The sequence below is a fragment of the Giraffa tippelskirchi genome, chromosome 8 (genome assembly GCF_054371585.1).
Source record: "Giraffa tippelskirchi isolate mGirTip1 chromosome 8, T2T-mGirTip1v1.2.pri, whole genome shotgun sequence".
In the NCBI taxonomy this organism is placed as follows: domain Eukaryota; kingdom Metazoa; phylum Chordata; class Mammalia; order Artiodactyla; family Giraffidae; genus Giraffa; species Giraffa tippelskirchi.
In genome coordinates this window covers 126,211,668-126,228,335 of record NC_137282.1, presented here as the reverse complement: position 1 = coordinate 126,228,335, position 16,668 = coordinate 126,211,668, and the positions used below count along the sequence as shown (strand labels likewise).

Below are 16,668 nucleotides of genomic sequence, written 5' to 3'. Positions count from 1 at the left end.
GCTGGGAACCAGCCAACAACTTGACTTGGGGTGGATCTGCAAAATGGGTCTATGGTCTTCAGGCCACAGTGATCTTAAATCTATTTCCACTCACACTGGTAGATCAAATGTGAAGTGAAGGAGGATTCTGGGAAGATTGAAGAGTAGGAAGCACCAGAAATCTCCCACCGAGAGAACAGCCTCAGTGGCAGAATCTGTCTGACGTAACTATTTTGGAATTCGGGAGTTTATGAAAGCCTTACAACTTCCAGGCATGGATGGTAAATTGTAGGCAGTTTTTGTTAATTTCAGCTAGCACAATAGAAGCTGCCCATCCCCTACAACCAGCAACATGGCAGGCAGCTCTGCAAATTTTCTGACACAGCTTGTGGGAGCTAGGGTGGGCAAAAAGGACTCTGTTCTCTGGATATTGAGGATCTGTGCCCTGAGTGGGATTTCTGCTTGATAACTGAGATGCAAAGAGATAGGCAGCCGTTGTCTCATCTCTCCCCCATCAATGTAAGCCTCTGACTCAAAAGTCCAGCAGTGTTTTTCCCCCACCTTTCACATTTTGCATCTTCCCCTCCCTTTTAGGAGCCAAACATTAAAAACTAGCACATTCAAAAACAACTGCCTATACGGGAAAAATGAGAAAGACCACATGTGCCCAGGGAAAAGGCTCAGAGAAGACCTGAAGACGTTATGTTTATATCTCAGACTGACTCTCAGTACAAAGACAGCCTGCAACAATCATAAAACAAAGATAAACAAGCCCCAGAAAACCCTGAGGATGAGGGAGAATCTGATTTCCAGAGTTAATACCACGTTATTAGATTAAAATGGCCAATGTTCAACAACAACCAAAAAAAATTGCAAGACACAAAGAAACAGGATGCCCATTCAAAGGAAAAAATAATTCAACAGAATCTTCCCCTGAAAAAGACACGCTGCTGCTGCTAAGTCGCTTCAGTCGTGTCCGACTCTGTGCAACCCCATAGACAGCAGCCCACCAGGCTCCCCCGTCCCTGGGATTATCCAGGCAAGAATACTGGAGTGGGTTGCCATTTCCTTCTGCAGCGCATGAAAGTGAAGTGAAAGCGAAGTTGCTCAGTGGTGTCCAACTTGTAGCGACCCCATGGACTGCAGCCTACCAGGCTCCTCTGTCCATGGGATTTTCCAGGCAAGAGTACTGGAGTGGGGTGCCATTGCCTTCTCCGGAAAAAGACATGACAGATACACAACCAAAATTTTAAACAACTGTCTTAAAGATGCTCAGAGAGCTAAAGGTAGATATGGAGAAAGTCAGGAAAACAATGTGTAAACAAAATGTAACAATCAAGAGATTTTAAAAACCTAAAGGGAAGCCAAAAAGAAATTCTGGAGCTGAAAAGCAAAACAACTTCAATGAAAAATCACTAGATGTATTATTCCAAGGCAGATTTGAGCAGGCAGAAGGAAAAACTAATAAACATTAAGATAGGATGGTGGAAATTATTCAGACTGAAGAACAAAAAAGAAGAAAAGGCTGAAAAAGTACACAGAGCCCAAGGGACCTGTGGGACACCATCGAGCAGGTATCACGAGAGTCCAGAGAGAGAGAAAGGGGCAGAAAAGTATTAGAAGACATGATGGCTGAAAGGGGAGGGAGTGTGGGATGGGTGAAAGGGGTAAGGGAAATTAAGGTGCAAACTTCCAGTTTCAAAACAAACGAGTCATAGAGATCAAATGTACGGTGTGGGGAATAGAGTCACAATAATGTATCTTTGTATGGCACAGCCACTAGCTAGATTTATTATAGTGATCACTTTGTAATGCACAGAAATATCTAACCACTATGTTGTAATGTTGTAGGTCATATATACTTCAAAAAACAAACAAAAAAATGAGAGACAAGAAGTCAGTGGGCCAGTATATTCAAAGTGCTCAAATCAAAAGGTCAACCAGAAGTCCTCTACCCAGCAAAACTGCCTTTCAAAAGTGAGGGAGGAGTCAAGATGTTCTCAGATAAACAAAAGCTGAGGGGATTTGTTACCACTAAGACCTGCTCAAGGGAGACATCCCAGGTGAAATGAAAAGACCCAAGACAGCACCTCAAAGGCATACTGAGAAATAAAAACTTCAGTAACAGGAAATACATGGGTAATAGTAAAAGTAATATTATAAAAATGATGTGTAACTGTCCTTTGTTTTCTATATGACTTAAGAGACTAACATATCTAAAGAAAAAACAGTTATTAATGAAGTTTTATATTACTGTAACTTTAGCTCGTAACTCCAAATCTTGTTTTCTACATAAAGTAGGAAACTAATACATTTGAAAGAATGATTACTTATGTATTGGGCACACAGTGTATGAAGATGTAATTTTTATGACATCAACAACTGAAATGATGGAGGTGTAAAGGACCAGTTTTGTATATTATGAACCTACTATAAATTCAAATTAGAATGTTATAACTTTATGTTAAATATAATCTCTATGGTAACTGAAAAAATAACTATAGAATATATAAAGAAGAAAATAAAAAGGAATTTCAACATTTCACTAAAAAAAAATCAGCTAAACACAAAAGAAGACAGCAATGTAGCAACTGAGGTGCAAAAAGCCTACAGAACATATAAAAAACAAGTATAATAACAGATGTCTCTTTCTATCAGTAATTATTCTAAATATAAATGGATTCAACTCTCCATTCAAAAGAGAGATGGGCAGAATGGATGAATACACATGATCCAAGTATACGCTTCCTACAAGAAATTCACTTGACATCCAAAAACACAAACAGGTTGAAAGTGAAATTTAAAAAATATATTCTATGCAAACTGTAGCCAAAATAGGACAGGAATGGCTATACTAACATCAGACAAAACAAACTTTAAACCAAGAAAGGTTACAAGTCAAAGAAGAACATTATATATAAATAAATTGATAGGGAAAAAATGGAAATAGTGGCAGATTTTATTTTCTTGGGCTCCAAAATCACTGTGGATGGTGATTGCAGCCACAAAATTAAAAGATGCTTGCTCCGTGGAAGGGAAGCTATGACAAACAGTGTATTGAAAAAGCAGAGACATCCCTTTCCCAACAAAGTCTCATTTAGTCAAAACTATAGTTTTTCCAGTAGTCATGTACAGATGTGAGAGTTGGACCATTAAGGCTGAGTGCCGAAGAATTGATGCTTTCAAAATGTGGTGCTGGAGAACTCTTGAGAGTCCCTTGGACAGCAAGGAGATCAAACCAGTTAATCCTAAAGGAAATCAACCCTGAATGTTCACTGGAAGGACTGATGCTAGAGCTCCAATACTTTGGCTACCTGATGTGAAGAGCTGATTCACTGGGAAAAAAAAACCCTGATGCTGGGAAAGATGGAGGACAAAAGGAAAAGAGGGCAACAGAGGATGAGATGGTTGGATGGCATCATCGACTCAATGGACATGAGCTATGTCCAGGAGATAGTGAAGGACAGGAAAGCCTGGCATGCTGCAGTCCATGGGGTCAGACATGACTTAGCGACTGAACAACAACAAAAATATATTAATAATATATCAATATGGCAAGAAAATTTAACAATTACAATGTTTAAGCACCTAACGACCAACCGTGAAAATATATGAAGCAAAAATGGACAGCACTGAAGGCAGAAAGAGACATTTCTCCAGTAACAGTTGGAGACATCAGTACCCCACTGGCAAGAATGGAGAGAATAACCAGACAGAAGATAATTCAGGAAACAGAGGACTAGATCTAACAGATACATACAGACCACCACCCAACAAAGCATGATATGCATTCTCCTCACGTGCACATAGGGCATTCTCCAAGCTAGACCCCATGTTAGGCTACAACAGATTTTAAAAGGTAAATGTCTTACAAGACCACAGTAAGATGAAGTCAGAAATAACAACAAAAAAAAACTGGAAAGAACACAAAAAAAATAGAGATCAAAAAATAAATCACAGGAGATACTAGAAATAGAGATAAATGAAAATAAAAACACAACAGACCAACGTAAGAGACCCAGCAAAAGTGAGACTAAGGAAGGGGGAAAATAATTTTTTTTTTCCCCACACCATTCAGCTTGTGAAATCTTAGTTCCCTGACCATGGACTGAACCCAGGTCCTTGGCAGTGAAAATTCCGAGTCCTAATCACTGGACCACCAGGGAATCTTAAAGGGAAATTTTTTAGCTATAAACATTTACAGTAAAAGACAAAAAAGATCTCATATCAACAACCTAACTTTATAATTTAAGTAACCAGAGAAAGAACAAACTAAACCCAAAACTAGCAGGAGAAAGGAAATAATAAAATGAGAGCAGGTATGAATGAAAGGAGAATAGAAAAATAATACAGAAAATACATGAAATCAAAAGTTAGTTCTTTGAAAAGATCAAGAACTGACAAAATTTCAGCTAGACAAAAAAGAGAGAGACGACTCAGGTTACTAAAATCAAATTAAGGGGGAGAGATTACTACCGATTTTATGGAAATAAGAGACCACTGTGAACAATTATGAGCTTCCCTGGTGGCTCAGGCAGTAAAGAATCCACCTGCAATTCAGGAGATGTGAGTTTGATCCCTAAGTTGGGAAGAGCCCCTGGAGAAGGAAATGGCTACCCACTCCAGTATGCTTGCCTGGAGAATTCCATGGACAGAGGAGCCTGGCGGGCTACAGTCCATCAGGTCATAGAGTTGGACATGACTGAGCAACTAACACACACATGAACAATTATATTACAGCAGACTGGACAACCTAGAAGAAAGTAAATAAATTTTTAGAAACCTGAAATCTACCATCTAAAAATCTACCAATCTAAAATCTAAGATCATGGCATCTGGTCCCATCACTTCATGGGAAATAGATGTGGAAACAGTGTCAGACTTTATTTTGGGGGGCTCCAGAATCACTGCTGATGGTGACTGCAGCCATGAAATTAAAAGACGCTTACTCCTTGGAAGGAAGGTTATGGCCAACCTAGATAGCATATTGAAAAGCAGAGACATTACTTTGCCAACAAAAGTCCATCTAGTCAAAGGCTATGGTTTTTCCAGTGGTCATGTATGGGTGTGAGAGTTGGACGGTGAAGAAAGCTGAGCACCGAAGAATTGATGCTTTTGAACTGTGGTGTTGGAGAAGACTCTTGAGAGTCCCTTGGACTGCAAGGAGATCCAATCAATCCATCCTAAAAGAGATCAATCCTGGGTGTTCATTGGAAGGTCTGATGTTGAAGCTGAAACTCCAATATTTGGCCACCTCATGTGAAGGGTTGACTCATTGGAAAAGATCCTAATGCTGGGTAGGATTGGGGACAGTAGGAGAAGGGGACGACAGAGGATGAGATGGTTGGATGGCATCACCAACTCGATGGACATGGGTTTGGGTAGACTCCGGGAGTTGGTGATGGACAGAGAGGCCTGGCGTGCTGCAATTCATGGGGTCGCAAAGAGTCGGACACGACTAGGTGACTGAACTGAACTGAAAATCTACCAAGACTGAATCAGGAAGAAATAGAAAATCTGAGCATATTAATTACTAGTAAAGAGATAAAGGTAGGCTTCAACAGTACATGAACCATGAACTTCCAGATTTACAAGCTGGATTTAGAAAAGGCCGAGCAACCAGAGATCAAATTGCCAACATCCACTGGATCATAGAAAAAGCTATAGAGAATTCCAGAAAAACATCTACTTCTGCTTCATGGACTATGCTAAAGCCTTTGACTGTGTGGATCATGACAAACTGGAAAATTCTTCAAGAGATGGGAATACCAGACCACCTTACCTATCTCCTGAGAAATCTGTATGCAGATCAAGAAGCAACAGTTAGAACCAGACATGGACAACAGACTGGTTCCAAATTGGGAAAGGAGTACGTCAAGGATGTATATCGTCAGCCTGCTTATTTAACTTCTATGCAGAGTACTTCATGAGAAATGATGGGCTGGATGAAGCACAAGCTGGAATCAAGATTGCCAGGAGAAATATCAATAACCTCAGATATCCAGACGACACCACCCTTATGGCAGAAAGTGAAGAAGAACTAAAGAGCCTCTTGATGAAGGTGAAGGAAGAGAGTGAAAAAGCTGACTTAAAACTCAACATTCAAAAAACTAAGATCATGGCATCTGGTCCCATCAATTCATGGCAAATAGATGGAGAAACAATGAAAACAGTGACAGACTTTATTTTCTTGGGCTACAAAAGCACTGTAGCTGGTGATTGCAGCCATGAAATTAAGAGACTTGCTTCTTGCAAGAAAAGCTATGACCAACCTAGACAGCATATTAAAAAGCAGAGACATGACTTTGCTGACAAAGATCCATCTAGTCAAAACTATGGTTTTTCCAGTAGTCATGTATGGATGTGAGAGTTGGACCATAAAGAAGGCTAAACACCGAAGAATTGATGCTTTTGAATTGTGGTGTTGGAGAAGACTCTTGAGCGTCCCTTGGACTGCAAAGAGATCAAACCAGTCCTGAATATTCATTGGAAGGACTGATGCTGAAGCTGAAGCTCCAATACTTCGGCCACCTAATGCGAAGAGCTGACTCATTAGAAAAGACCCTGATGCTGGAAAGATTGAAGGCAGAAGGAGAAGGGGACGACAGAGGATGAGATGGTTGGATGGCATCACCGACTGGATGGACATCAGTTTGAGCAAGCCTCAGGAGATGGTGAAGGATATGGACTGTAGCACATGGGGTTGCAAAGAGTTGGACACGACTGAGCGACTGAACAACAGCAAGGAGATTGAATCAGGAAGCAAAAATCTCGCAGTGAAGGAAAGCCTGGACCAGATACCTCACTCATGAATTCTTATCAAACATTTTAAAAAAATTAACATCAATCCTTCTAAAACTCTTCCAAAAAATCGAAGAGTTGGAAACATTCCCAAACTCACTGTCAAACAAGACAAGGATGTCCACTCTCAGCAGTCCTAATCATCAAAGTACTGAAACTGCTCCCATCCAGAGCAATTCTAGACAAGAAAAATAAGACACCAGAATCAAAAAGAAAGAAAACTGTCTCTATTTGTAGATGACCTGATTATATATATAACTCTAAAGACTCCACCAAAAAAATTACTAGAACTAAGAAACAATGTCAACGAAGTTGCAAAATAAAAGATCAACATTTGAAATCACTAACAACAAACTCTCTGAAAAAGAGAATAAGAAAATAATCCCATTTACAACAGTATCAAAAACAATAAATATTTACTTAGGAATAAATGTAAGCAAGGGGATGAAAAATCTCTACACTGAAAACTATAAGACACTGATAAAAGAAACCAAAGAAGACACAAATAAGTGGAAAGGCATCCCGTGCCCATGGACTGGAAGAATTAATACTGTTGAAATGTCCAGGGATTTCCCTGGTTGGTCCAGTGGTTAAGACTCTACACTCCCGATGCAGGGGACTCAGGCTCGATCTCTGGTCGGGGAACTAAGATCCCACGTGCTCGAGCAGCTCACAGACAAGCAGGAAATGAGGCGCTGGCTGGACCCCTGCAGAGCATCCGCCTTCTGCTATTCAGACCCACAGGACTTGGGGAGCAGAGCAGGAAACTGAATTCTGCTTCTCCAGCATGCCACTCACACACAGCTCTGGGTCCAGCCAGGGCCCACCACGCAGCCGACGTCCAGACCCACGACAGTGCACATGCCCTTCTGCAGCAGCCACTGCTCCCCCCACCAACCCCTGGCTCCCCTCCGGGAACCTGATGCAGGCACCTGCCCTGATGTAGACCCTGCCCTGGGCGCAGTCTAGGTAAGTTTCTCCTGGTGCCAGAATCTTAATTTCCTCCTTGGAGCACTGCCTCCCTCTTTAAAGGAGCTCCAGGCAGAAGTCTGGGGAGTGGGAGGCGGGCTATTTATTTAGTGATTCATCCCCTAGACTGCCCAGAAGTTTCCTTTAGCTACAAAGCAACTGGACAAATACACCATGCCTAAACTTGTTTACCATGTAGCCACTAAAAAGTACTGAGTTTCAAAGAAACAAATTTGTCTGATGTTTACTTAGAACTACCCCCTTCTTATGAATGTAAGTTGGTACAACCACTATGGAGAACAATATTGGAGGTTGCAGTCCCACTCCTGGGCATATATCCAGAGAAAAACATGGTTCGAAAGGATACATGTACCCCAGTGTTCATTGCAGCACCGTTTACAATAGCCAAGACAAAGAAGCAACCTAAATGTCCATCAACAGATGAATGAATACATACATGCAATGGAGTATCAATCACTCAGCCAATAATGAAACAGTGCCATTTGCAACCGCATGAATGGATGTGGAGATTATCATACAAAGTGAAGTCAGTCAGAGAAAGACAAACATCATAACTGTGATATGACTTACATGTGGAATCTAAAAATGATACAAATGAACTTATTTAGAAAACAGAAACAGACCACAGACTTAGAGAATGAATTTATGGTTATGAGGGTCAGGAAGAACAGGGGAATGGATAGACTGGGAGTTTGGGATTAATATGTACATACTGCTATGTTTAAAATAAGATAACCAACAAGGACCTATTGTATAGCACAGACAACTCTGCTCAATGTTCTGTAATAACTTAAATGGGAAAAGAATGTGGAAAAGAATAGATACATGTATATTATCGTTTAGTCACTAAGTTGTGTCAGACTCCTGGCAACCTTGTGGACTGAAGCAGGCCAGGCTTCCCTGTCCTTCACTGTCTCCCGGAGTTTGCTTAGATTCATGTCCATCGAGTCGGTGATGCCATCCAGCCATCTCATCCTCTGTCGTCCCCTTCTCCTCCTGCCCTCAATCTTTCCAGGATCTGGGTCTTTTCCAATGAGTTGCGTCTTTGCATCAGGTGGCCAAAGTGTTGGAGTATTGGAGCTTCAGCATGTGTGTAACTAAATCGCTTCACTGTACAGCTGAAACACAACATTGTTAGCCAACTACATCCCAAAATAAATTCTTTAAAAAAGATCACAAAAGGAAGAAAAAGAACTACTGCCCATTACAGGAGGATCAGTTCCTGATATTGAGGGGAACCCCACCCCCTGCTGCCAACAAGGCCTCCCAGCAGACAGTGCTGCTCTGTCGGAGGGGGCTGTTGAGTCCCACTCTCTGTACCTTTTCTGTAAGGGTCTCTAAACTTTCTCTGAGCCCAGCTGTGGCTTGTTGACAGGGGCAAGCGGTAGTAAGACTTGATAGTGAGGCACTGCACTCTTCAGTCGTGATTGAACATGGGAGCAAATAACCAAGTTGCTACCTTCAGGCTGTGAATCTGGGCCTCAAGAACCAAGTTCCATGGGACAACCCAAGTCACCTGGATGACGGCTGGGACTAGATTTCCTGTGGACAGTGCTACACACCTCTGTGCTGGGCTTCATCATCCCAATTCCAAAATAATGCTCCCCCAGAAGGTCCTCATTGACTATGCTAAAGCCTTTGACTGTGTGGATCACAACAGACTGTGGAAAATTCTTCAAGAGATGGGAATACCAGACCACCTGACCTGCCTCCTGAGAAATCTGTATGCAGGTCAAGAAGCAACAGTTAGAACCGGACATGGAACGGACTGGTTCCAAATTAGGAAAGGAGTACATCAAGGCTGTATATCATCACCCTGCTTATTTAAATTATAGACAGAGTACGTTATGCAAAATGCCAGGCTGGACGAAGCACAAGCTGGAATCAAGATTGCCTGGAGAAATATCAATAACCTCGGATATGCAGATGACACCAGCCTTATGGCAGAAATTGAAGAGGAACTAAGAAGCCTCTTGATGAAAGTGAAAGAGGAGAGTGAAAAAGCTGGCTTAAAACTCAGCATTCAAAAAATGAAGATCATGGCATCCGGTCCCATTACTTCATGGCAAATAGATGGAGAAACAATGGAAACAGTGACAGATTTTATTTTCTTGGGCTACAAAATCACTGTGGATGGTAACTGCAGCCATGAAATTAAAAGAGGCTTGCTCCTTGGAAGAAAAGCTCTGACAAACCTAGACAGCATATTAAAAAGCAGAGACATTACTTTGCCGACAAAGGTCCATCTAGTTAAAGCTATGTTTTTTTCCAGTAGTTATGTATGATGTGAAAGTTGGATCATAAAGAAGGCTGAGCGCTGAAGAACTGATGCTTTTGAACTGTGGTGTTGGAGAAGACTCTTGAGAGTCCCTTGGACTGCAAGGAGATCCAACCAGTCAATCCTAAAGGAAATCAATCCTGAATGTTCATTGGAAAGACTAATCCTGAAGCTAAAGCTCCAATACTTTGGCCACCTGATGTGAAGAGCTGACTCATTAGAAAAGACCCTGATGCTGGGAAAGATTGGAGGCAGGAGAAAGGGACGACTGAGGAGAAGATGGTTGGATGGCATCGTTGACTCGATGGACATAAGTTTGAGCAAGCTCTGGGAGATGGTGAAGGACAGGGAAGCCTGATGTGCTACAGCCCATGGGGTCACAAAGAGTCAGAGATGACTGAGTGACTGGACAACAACAAGAGGTCCTCAGCAGGGTTTCACAGTCTGAAGAATCCAGAGCCGCAGTGGCAAGACTGCAGGGTCAGGTTCAGCTCCGTGTTGAGAGGAAGTGATTTTTGTCAAGCCCCCTCTTCCCGCTTGGGACTTCAGTTTCCTCATTTGTAAAAGAGCTAATATTTAACTTTCACATTTCAATTGTCATTAAAAAAACATAAAATTTACCATCTTAATCATTTTTAAGTGTACAATTGAACAGAGCTAAGCATTTTCACATTATTGTGCAACAAATCTCTAGAACTTTTTCATCTTGCAAGAGTAAAACTCTGTACCCATGAACCCAATTCCCTCTTCTCCCCTCCTGCCCAGCCCCTGGCAACCACCATTCTATTTTCTATTTCTATAAATTTGACTACTGTAGACTCCCTCATTAAAAGGCGCTTTTAAAAGACACTTGCCCCTTAGAAGAAAAGCTATGACCAACCTAGACAGCATATTAAAAAGCAGAAAATTACTTTACCAACAAAGGTCTGTCTAGTCAAAGCTGTGGTTTTTCCAGCAGTCATGTATGGATGTGAGAGTTGGACTATAAAGAAAGCTGAGTACCAGAGAATTGATGCTTTTGAACTGTAGTGTTGGAGAAGACTCTTGAGAGTCCCTTGGACTACAAGGAGATCCAACCAGTCCATCCTAAAAGAAATCAGTCCTGAATATTCATTGGAAGGACTGATGCTGAAGCTGAAAGTCCAATATTTTGGCCACCTGAACTAACTCACTGGAAAAGAGCCTGATATGGGGAAAGATTGAAGGCGGGAGGAGAAGGGGACAGCAGAGGATAAGATGGTTGGATGGCATCACCAACGTGATGGACATGAGTTTGAGTAGGCTCCGGGAGTTGGTGATGGACAGGGAAGCCTGGTGTGCTGCAGTCCATGAGGTGGCAAAGAGTCAGACACGACTGAGCGACTGAACTGAACTGAGACTCCCTCATATAAACAGGATCACACAGTATTTGTCTCTTTGTGATTGGCTTATTTCACTTAGCATAATATCCTCAAGCTTCATCCATGCTGCAGCATACGTCAGAACTTCCTTCCTTTTTAAGGCTGAATAATATTCCTTTGTATGTATATACCATATTTTGTTTATCCATTCATCCATCAATGGACACTTGAGTTGCTTCCACCTTTTGGCTATTGTGAGTAATGCTATTACAAACAGAAGTGTACAAATATCTCTTTGAGATCCTGCTTTCAAATCCTTTGGATACAGACCCAGAAGCAGGATTTGCTGGATCCAGTTCTACTTTTTGAAGAACCACCATGGTATTTTCCATGGAGACTGCATAATTTTACATTCCCTCCAACAGTGAACAGTGGTTCCAATTTCTCTACATCCTCACCAACACTTGATATTTTCTGTTTTGTTTTGGTTTTTGTTTTATTAGCAGCCATCCTAATAGTTATGAGGTGATATTTCATTGTGGTTTTGACTTGCCCTTTCCTAATGATTAGTGATGCTGTACATCTTTTCATTTGCTCGTTGGCCTTTTGTGTATCATCACCAGAGAAATGTCATTTTAGTCCTTTCCCTATTTTTTATTCTGTTTATTTGATTTTTTGGTTGTTGAGTAATAATAGCTTATATTTATAATGTACATTTATATGTAGTGTACATTATTTCTACATTATAGTGAAGAAACTATGCTCAGGACCAAACTAAGACAGGCAGTACACTGGCAGGCTATCACTCTGGTGTCATTTCAAACCCAGTCTCTTTTTAAATGGAAATGCAGTTGATTTATAATATTGTATTAGTTTCAAATATATAGCAAAGTGATTCAAGTTACATATTTTCAGATTATTTCTATTATAGGTTATTACAAAATATTGAATATTGATCCTTAAGTTATGCAGTAACTCCTTGTTGCTTATCTATTTAAAATACTATGTGCTCAGTCACTTCAGTCATGTCCGACTCTTTGCGACCCCATGGACTGTAGCCCGCCAGGCTCCTCTGTCCATGGGATTCTCCAGGCAAGAAGACTGGAGTGAGTTGCCATGCCGTCCTCCAAGGGATCTTCCAGACCCAGGGATCAAACCCACATCTCCTGCATTGCAGGCGGATTCTTTACCGACTGAGCCACTGGGGAAGCCCCATTTAATATACTATAGTGCTATGTTAATCCCATACTCCTAACTTATCCCTTTCCCCTCTTTTCTCTTTTGGTAACTATAAGTCTGTTTTCTATGTCTGTGGTCTGTTTCTGTTTTGTAAATAGATTCATTTGTATTATTTTTCAATTCCACATATAAGTGATATCATGTTTGTCTTTCTCTGACAAAAAGTTTGTCATACTTCACTTAGTATGGTGTTTTCTAGGCCCATTCATATTGCTGCAGATGGCAATATTTCATTTTCTTATGGCTGAGTAATATTCCGTTGTGTATATATGCACCTCATCTTCTTTACCGTCTGAGCCACCGGGGAAATTGTTTCCTGTGTACCACGTCTTCTTTATCCATTCGTCTGTTGGACCTTTAGTTGCTTCCATGTCTTAAGCAGTGCCGCTACCAACACTGGGGTGTATGCATCTTTTCCAATTAGAGTTCAAACCCACAGTCTCCAAATATTTGCTAAATATTTACTTGGAGGAAAGAGGAATTAGGAGAAACTGATTTCCTGTTATCAAAACTTACATATATGGATACAGCATTATTCACAGTAGTCAAGACATGGAAACAATTTAAGTGTCCATCGAAGGATGAATAAAGAAGATGTGGTATATATATAATGGAATATTATTCAGCTATAAGAAAGAAAGATATCTTGCCATTTGTGACATGTATGGATCTTGGGGGCATTATACTGAGATAAATAAGACACAGGAAAACATACAGTATGATATGACTCATACACAGAATCCAAAAAAAGCCAAACCCATTGAAACAGAGTGGAGGTTACCAAGAGAAAATGGGGAGATGCTGTTAAAGGATACAGACTTGCAACTAAAAGAGAAATAATTTCTGGAAATCTAAGGCACAGCATAGCGATTACATTCTACACACTGTATTCTAAACATCAGGGTTACTAAGAGAGTAGATTGCCAATGTCCTCACCACAAAAAATAGTTACGTGACAGCAGAGGTGCTAGCCAACACTAACACTGGTAATCATGTTGCAATATACAAATGCACCCAATCAAATGCAACATATAAATGCATTGAATCAACGTGTGTACACCTTTATTTACACCATGTTTTAAATCAACTATATCTCAAATTTAAAATATATATGTGTAGAAAAAGATTCATTAATTCACTCCTACTGGCCACAGTCAGAACAAAAAGATTTTGGTTCGGTTCTTTTTGTTTATTTTATAAAATCGTTCCAACTTTTCTGAGATTCTCCCTTCAGTTTTTTGTCTCTGATCTTTCAAGCCAGATAAGTTCTTGGGAGGCATATTAAAGGGCTGAGGATTTCGATAATGAAATGAATCACTCCTTGCTGGTAAACAGCATCAAGCCAAGCATTACTCAGTCTCCCAGTTTCAGCCGAGTGCCCTGCCAACTTTCAGGGGATGGAAACAAAGGCTCTGCAGAAGTGTTGGAAAACTCTGGCAAGATAGGTGGGCCTTAGAAGCAAAGCTTTCCATCTTCTCTTGAGGGTGCTGGATCAAACTGTCCTTCAACAGTTACATAAGAAGACATCTGCAGAGACCTGAATGGCCTGACACATACTTTTAATGTACTGACTTTGATTTTTTTAATTAGGAAATATTTGTAAGAAACACATGAGCACTCAGCTTCCCTGGTGGTTCAGCAGTAAAGAATCCACCTGCCAATGCAGGAGACACAGGTTCGATCCCTCGTCTGGGAAGATCCCACATGCGGAGGAGCAATTAAGCCCATGCACCTCGACTACCGAGTCTGTGCTCTAGAGCCTGAGAACCACAACTCCTAAAGCTCACGTGCCTAGCCCCGTGCTCCGAAACAAGCCATGCACCACAACTAGCGAGCAGCCCCGGCTTGCCCCAGCTGGAGAAGAAGCCCATGCAGCAACAAAGACCCAGCACAGCCAATAAATAGATACATTTTTTTTAAAAAAGAAACACCTAAGTGTAGAAAATAATGATATCCATGAATCCACCAAGATGCATAAACAGGTGGTAACATTTTTCATTTTTAAGAAGTAAAATGTTTCAGATACAGCTCAAGCCCCACATCTTTTCCCTGACCCTCTCTCCTCAGAGGTACCTATTACCCTGAAGTCAGTGCCTGTCATTCCTGTGAACGATTCTGTTTTTACTGTGTACTTACTTTCCAATCGTCTAGGCTGTTGCTTTGGATGTTGGTAAGTTTCACATAAATGATAGCTATGTGGCCATTCGTCACTAGTTGGTTCGGTGTCTGAGGCCCCCTCCCAGCAGGTGGAAGAGTCCCTTCGCCACGAGAGCTAGAAGGCCAGCGGGCTGCCTTCCCAGTTGGGGACAGGCCTATTACCAAGGGAGGCTCTGCAATCGGACACAGCCCCTGACAGCAATGGCATTGCTGAGCGAAGGGCCTGGGGCCTGGCTGCAGCCACACAGTTTGGTCCTGGATCTCAGTTCCTCAGCTCTCCTGGTGACCCTGTGAACTGCCATACCCTCCCAATGAATCCTTTTTCTGCTTAAGTTAGAGGCGTTTTCTTTACTTACTGTTAAGAACCTGGTTGAAAATGATACTTTTGCAACTCACTTTTTTCATTCAACGTTTCTTTTCAGATTCAAATGAATACAATTGAAGGGGAGCAGAATATGCCACCCCAAAATGTGCCATCTTGGCATACTGAGTTTTTGAGTTAAAGGTACTTGAGAAATAGAAGAACAGGCTGATCCTTTGTCTTCTGACAAAGGTCTCCATTCATTTTTCTTCATTCTTCCTTCTTTCTGTTCCTTATACTGATCATCTCAGTGCACTATCTAAAAGTTTGCTGGTTCTTTTGCCCGCTCAAATATTTTGTTGAGCTCCTCTAGTGAATTTCTCATTTCAATTATTGTAGTTTTCAACTCCAGAGTTTCTGTTTGGCTTCCATTATAGTTTGGATCTTTGTCGATGTTCCCTATTTAGTGAGATACTGCTCTCACAGTTTTACTTAGTTCTTTTTTTTTTTTTTTTTTTTACTTACACACAGATCTTTAATGTCTGACTTGGGTAAAGCAATAGTAACGTGTATTTTTTTTTTAAGGAATAAAATGTGTGTCTATATTCCCTCCTGTGTTTTACTTTATTTATTCACTTAATTCTTTATTCCAATTTTTTGAAAGTTTGTGTCTTTTTTAAAATTGAGGTATAATTGACATATAATGTTACACTAGTTTCAAGTATACAACATGATTTGGTATTTGTATACATTGCAAAATCATCACCACAATAAATTTAGTTAACATCTGTAACCATTACATAGTTACAGTCAGTGCAGCTGGTATAGTGGTATCATGTAAGATTCCCCCAGTTAGAATTTTTCCTGTGATTAGAACTTGTAAGATTTATTCTTAGCAATTTTTAAATATGCAATACGGTATTAATTACAGTAACCATGCTGTACATTATATCCTTACGACTTGTGTATTTTATAACTGGAAGTTTGTATCTTTTGATTCCCTTCACTCATTTCACCCACCCTTCACTTAGCTTTTTAGAAATTATTTTCTTTAGTTCTTTAAACATACTTAAAATGTTTGACTTCAAGTATTTTTCTAAGGAATTCCCTGATGGTCCAGTGGTTAGGACTCCATGCTCTCACTGCCAAAGGCACAGGTTCAATCCCTGCTCAGGGAACTAAAATTCCACCAGCCATGCGGAACAACCAAAAAAAAGGTATTTTTCTATTTTGTTCCATGTCTAGACTTCATTAGGAATGGTTTCTATTGATTATGTTTTTCTGTGTATGGGCCATATTTTTTTGTTCCTTTCATGTCTCAATTTTTTGTTGAAAAATGAACGTTTTAAATAACATGGTAACTCTGCAAATCAGATTCTCTCCCTCCCCAGAAGCTTGTTATAATTGCCACTTTCTTGTAGTTTGTCTGTTTAGTGATGTTTCCAGACTAATTATGTAAAGTCTGTATTCATTGTTGTATGTGGCCACTGAAGTCGCTTCTTAGCTTGATGGTCAGCTAATGATTGCACAGAGATTTCCTTAATCACCTGACATCAGCAGAACTCCAAATCTTTATCAAAGGG

At 40.6% G+C, this 16,668-nt stretch overlaps 1 long non-coding RNA gene and 1 other non-coding gene across 2 annotated transcripts in view; one reads left to right on the top strand and one right to left on the bottom strand.

Annotated features, from left to right (window-relative positions):
• The window catches only part of LOC145517530 (uncharacterized), an 83,446-nt gene that overhangs the window by 15,775 nt on the left and 51,003 nt on the right, over positions 1-16,668 (bottom strand). The window lies entirely within an intron of this gene.
• On the top strand, positions 16,191-16,263 carry TRNAL-CAA (transfer RNA leucine (anticodon CAA)). The gene has a single exon. It is a non-coding gene; the product is annotated as a tRNA-Leu (tRNA).